Genomic DNA, 6,402 nt, shown 5'->3' with positions numbered 1-6,402 from the left:
ATCATCATCATCATCATTATGTGAGCAATTCTCTACGAAATTGGCCGATTTCAACCTCTTTTATAATTTGTGTATTTGACATATACTTTGTGGGGGCCTTTCCTATGACCAAAAAAGCTACTTTGTGTCATTTTGGCAGCATTCAATATTACACCATTTTGAATGTTAGTCTTGATTACAAAATCAAAATATTGCTTTCGAAAAGATCGGAAAATTTCACGAACATTTCATTTTTTATCATCGAATATCAGACCATTAATTGCTGAGATACCGGCTTTAGAAAATGGAGGGTTGTTTTGGGTGAGACTTAGAAAACATCAATTTTCCTGTTTCTTTTTCTGTATGCCGCTATATCTCAGCAACCAGAGGTCCAATCTTCAATGTCTCTTGGGCAATTTTATAACTAATTTCCTGAACACCTCCAAAAAAATTCAGAAATTTTCACAAATGGTCGCTATTTTCAAAAATCGAAAAACTGCAAATATTTCGCTGAAGCCAAATTGTCGCTAGCATTCTCTTGTAAATGGGGCCCTAATATAAAAAATATCTGAAAGTACTTTTCGATTGTAAATTCAATTTTACATTTAAAAAATCAGGTCAAAAATTTTTATGTATCGAGTTTTGATTTTCTCCAAAAACCATGTTTATTTCAAAAATTTATAACTAAATTTTCGACCATACTTCTCGGTGGCTCGAAAGTTGCGGGTTTTTGTCTCCTAAAACATATCAAAAAATCTCCAAAATCAAAATACACATATTTTGGGAAATTGCGTTTTTGATTTTAAACCCCATTTTTACCATTTTTACATTTACCCATAGATACTCGAAGGTAAAAAATCGAAAAAGGGAAGGGAAAAGTCGGAAAAATGTATGGAAAACTAAAATTTCTTACGGTTTGGTCTGAAGACTTATATTTCTAAAGGGCCAAACATTCAATATTACGCCCTTTTAAAATGTTGACCAATATTTCGATTTTTTGAAAAAATCTGTATTGATTCAAAAATTCCCGGTCAAAGATTTTTTGCAGAAAATGGAAATTTCTGAAAAGTTGGCATTTGATGTCCCCTAAACCATATAAATAAATAATAAAAATAGTTTTTTTTTTTTTTCAAATCAAGTTTTAGTGACAAAAAATTAAATTAAAGATCACAATTTTTTTACCGTGTATCATTTTTTTTTTCAGTGTAGTCCTTATCCATACATACAACTTTGCCGAAGACAGCAAATCGATCGAAAAATTCTTTCAAAAGATACAGATTTTTGAGTTTTCATACAGCAATACAGCATTTATGTAAGGACAGCTACCAAATTTGTATGGAAAATTATGTATATATGTATGTATGTACAGAGGAACCTCTTTTTACGCGGTGCTTTTTACGTTTTTCTTATTTGTCGATTTCTCTGGAACGACGCAACAGTTTTGCAATCTTTTAAAAGCAATTTGTAGGTTTTGTTCAGATCTACAAAAAGCTTTTTGGAGCTTCCAAAAATATTGTATGGTTTTAGAAAAATCTACGAAGTAAAAAGCGTAACGCCACCGCGTAAAAAGAGGATTCTCTGTATGTATTTGAAACCCCGTCTTGTCAGGACTTGGCCATGACCACAGTATATTTCAACTGAAACGGTTCGGTTAGTAATCACCATATGTCTAAATCCTTTGAAGCAAAAAAAAAGTCTTTTCTTCTGAAATTGTACAGACATAATTCGGTAATGCAGATGACTCGGGCCAGGCAATCCACGACTCCCTCGTCCATATGTATATGAGATGGCCCTGGGCTGTTTTGAGACAGTGTCAGTAGTTAAATGATGGTTAGATATGTTATACGCTGTGCCATTATTTCGTCACTACGGATCAATTCAGTTCTAGAGCACTAACTCCATGATGACCGACTGGTTAGTGTCCCAGACCATTAATCCAAAGGTGTGAGTTCGAATCCCACTTGATTCTTAAAGGTTTTTTGTTCATATTCTTAGTTCAATTCCTGTGTGTGTGTGTGTGTGTGTGTGTGTGCAACCAACCAAACGGGACCACGCGGTCGCTTCTTACAAATTGAGTTGTTTCCATGTATTTTTAGCTCTCATTCTATACATGCAAATAACTCGCATAGGCATTTGGAAGGTGTTAGCTCTGCCGAGCTTCGGTGACCCATTTCTACGCTGGCTAGCCGAGCGCGAGGTACTTCAGCTTTGTCGACAAGCCCCGCTCTGAAGAACGTTTGGACCAATCGGATTCAAACGTTATTTAGAACTTCCGAACCATTGTCAAATGGACAAGGACCCAGCGCGTATATAGTTGATGGTGGTAACAGTATTCCTAATTCCAGTCATACACGGAGAGACTGTGCCCAGAAATTTTAACAATTTAAATTGTTGATTTTACTTTCGTAAATTTCACAAAAACGTACTTGTTACGGCCAATTTTCAGTTGAATCAACCAAAATTCAGTAATAATTTAATAACCTGTTTGTTGAAAATGCTAAAGGCAAAAAGCTAACAGATTTCCCGAACTCGAATGAACGTGCTCGACTGTTAGCTTTGGTTTTAGAAAAATCAAGATTTTTTTTTGGTTAAATGTAAATATCAATTGGTTGATTATTTAAAAGATGAACTTGGGTTTGTTTACGTTTGTCATTTGAAGTCAGGATTCGAACAAGAGCGGTCGATTTGTTGAGTTTGTGTTGTTAATTGTGAAGTGAGAGAATGTGAAAGGTGAAAATCACACTATTTGGCTAATGTTGAAGTGCAAATCTAAGTGAACACTGTTGCAACTGTGGAGGTGCAATTGGTGAGTAAGTTTGTTGATGATTTCTTTGCAGGTGATAAACTATGAAGAACAAGACGAGGACATTCGCAATGAGGACCTCTGATGCGAGGGGACTTCATGACAATGTTTTAAGGAAAGGGAAGGGCAGTGAAAGGAAGAGGCGGGCGAACTCTTGCACGACAATACTTGCACGGGCAAATTTAACAAAAGGTTGGTTAATCTAAGTAAGTATGGATTTATTTTTACATAACAATTTATCTGTTGTGATTTTAATTAGAAAACTGAATAATCAAAAACCTTCGTGCTTACGATGGATACAATTTTAATGAACCATTTTTTCAGAATCATCAACCATAAAATATATGGAAATGAGTACACATAATATCAAAATAAAAATGAGATGATGGGAAATGTCTAAAAAATAAAATTTATAAAAGATATACAAAAGAAGATAGAAATATTTTAAAAATGCTGTTAAAAGAAGACTGCTAAATAAACTGGTAAGTAAAACTCAAAATATTGTTTTCAGGAAACGGAGCATTATTGATATTTCTTCTTTCCTCATTATAATTACATTTATTTACGATCCTTTTTTCAGTTTATAGACAAAATTAAGGATTTTGTATCAAATTACTAATAAATTTTATATGTCTATTTGCAGCAAATGGTTCGTTTTGGTGTAAATTCTGTGTGAAAAATAAATAAACCTGAGACCGTTGTAGATGATGATGACTTATCGGATGATTGCACAGTGATGGTAAGTGAATACAACACTTAATTTTATACAACATAATAACTTACTTGGTGAAATATCTTCAAGGAATTCACGAGAAATTAAACATCTTTTATAAATATGTTTAACAAAATTTGTAATATGTTTTATTATTATTTTTTAGATTTATGCAACGTATTTTTTCAAACTTTAATCAAACTTTACATGTTTTATAATAACAGATAATAAAAAGTTTTGTTTTGATGCTTTTGACAGTAATTTAATAACTTCACGCAAAAAAAACAAATTAGTACAAAAGTTAAAATTTTAGGCAGAATTAATGCGAATATAAAAACACCCAGCATTAATTTGTGAGGCATTATTATAAAATTTACTGCAAATTCAATAAAAATATTGCTAACAATAGCTAATTATTGACTACATGCACGAATGTTTTTCTGTATTTAAGTAAGACATTAGTTAAAATTATAGCTAGAAATTCAGCCCGGCCTGTATCGTTAGATAATTAAAGAAAATATATATCGACACTAACATAAATTATGTTTAATTAAGAAATGTTTTGTTATAATTCACTAATAATTTGCAGCATGCAAAAATATTTCAGTTAATAAAACGAAAAAATTGTTGAAAAATAGTTGAAAAGTATGGCCCAGCCTGTTTTTTACAGAATATTCCACAATATTTCAGCTTAAAACAAAAAAAATTAGTTAATTTTCTGAAAAAAATATTCTAGCAGTCGACTGCTAGAATTTTTTTCGGCCATTTAACCAACGAAAATGGCAATTCCAACTATTTTTTTAGTTAATTTTAGTTACTGGTGGTCAGCAATTTTGGGTTAACAAAATCAACAATCGATTGTTGAAAAAAAGCTGTGTAAAAAATTAACCCATACTTTTAGTTAAATTAACCAAGATTTTCTTAGATTTGCCCTGGCCGGTCTCTCCGTGTAGCTCACCAAGTCGCGATGGCCTAGTGGTTAGCATTTTTGCTTACCAATCCAAAGGACGGGGGATCGAACCCCGACTCGAGCGACTTTGATTTTTCGTTCATGTTCAGAGTTTCAAGATTTATATTTCCTATACTTTCTCGTTGGGAGCAGATGGGAATCGAACCCAGGACCATTCGCTTACAAAGCGAACACCGTAACCAGTCAGCCACGGCCGCTCCCTCTCCTATTCTTAGTTCAATTCCTGATTCCAAATATCAAGGAAACCGACCGGGATTTGATCCCTGAACCTTCTGCTTTCGAGGCAGAAACCGCGACCATTAAGTCACGGAGCCGGTTCCAAATTTGTATGGAAATTTATATGGACAAACTAATGATGCGAAGGCACCAAACAAGTTTCAGCCTGATTTAAAAATACGAAAAAAATTCGAATGACCGAAATCTGAGAGAATTGCTCATATATAAGTGTTAAAGAATGTTTACAATTAATTTGACAAGTTTCAAATAAGCTTTTGTATCAAAGTATATAAAAAGTGTAATGAATGTGTACAAAAATAGCATAATTTATAAAATTGACAAAACAACTCTTTGTTTTTTTTATCGATAAATATCTAGTTAATTAATCTAATGATCACATAATTAAATGCAAGAGAACACAATAAAATCATACGTATCAGCAGAAACATATTTGAAGAAAGAAATCATGTCAGTTGTTTATTAGTAATCGATTTTATGAAATCAAGACAACAAAGATTCACCTGGGTTCACCTAACAGTTAGTCATTCATGAACGCTGAATCCATCATCTCCACAGACTCTCTATAAACAAAAGCTTGCGAGGAAATCTTCATTTTCTCTCTAGTAGAATTTCTGTACCCTGGTATCTCTCCTTACTCCCAATCACTCGAACAAGACTCAATCCTACACAGCGCGACATCGTCAGTCCAATGCGGAATCGAAACAGCTTCTGTCTCGTGATAAGCAGTAATACATGAGCCAATACACGCGGATTTCCAGCGGAATCCCAAGAGTCCGGAATGCGAGTATCGTGTAAACGCAAATGAACAGAACATCCTTCTCTGACTTCCCGGGCGATCTACAAAGACTACTCAACAGAAGGTGGATAATCCATCGTTTATTGTATCCGTGTCCGTTTCAAGTTATAGAGAAAATCAATCACACGTCTGCTAGATCAGACCTGGAAGAATCACTTGACCGGATTAATCCAGGAGACGCTTGAGCTAGCAGAAGTTGTATGATTCAGAAATAATTTATTTTGAGTCAGCTGACATTTTTTTTTAATTTTATTGCTTCCAATTAAAATTGACTAGTTATTAATAACATGATTCCTATGTACTCCGCGTTGAGTTGACTACCAATGCTAACCATGTTTTGACATCAATTAGTGCTGGTCCCATTCTCATGCAAAATCCGCTCGTTTACATCATCGTTACACTTCACGACCAAACAACGCTACTCAGAGCCCCGATCACACAAATAACTGGTAGAATTGTTCTCTAGCTGTGAATAACGCTCATAGTGTCCCAACTTGTTTTAAACCCTTGACTGTTCAAGATTTGTTGATTCTCGGGAATCTGTGTAACAAGACAGCTTTTTAAACTACTTTCAATAGCTGTACAATCGAAGGTTACTACCGCTGACAAAGTGAAAGCAATCACTCGCAGCTGTAACAATCTGCGGTGTAATAATCTTGACATGTCGATTCTATTGCTACAGTCCGGCAATAAACTTCGAATAAATAAATGCATTGAATCTCGCGCTGTGGGTCATAAAATATCAACTCTGTATGGAGTGCGCGTGGCCACCACCTGAACCGTTCCAGCAGCCCCAATATGCTAATTAGGGGCGATAGAATTGATCTAATTTCAAATAATTCTCAACCAACTATTTTTCAATTATACGACTCCGTATTACGGAACAGCGGCTCAGCTTTTTGCGC

The sequence above is a fragment of the Culex quinquefasciatus genome, chromosome 2 (genome assembly GCF_015732765.1).
Source record: "Culex quinquefasciatus strain JHB chromosome 2, VPISU_Cqui_1.0_pri_paternal, whole genome shotgun sequence".
NCBI lineage: Eukaryota > Metazoa > Arthropoda > Insecta > Diptera > Culicidae > Culex > Culex quinquefasciatus.
The sequence above is the reverse complement of the archived record's forward strand: the minus strand, read 5'-3'. Positions refer to the sequence as shown.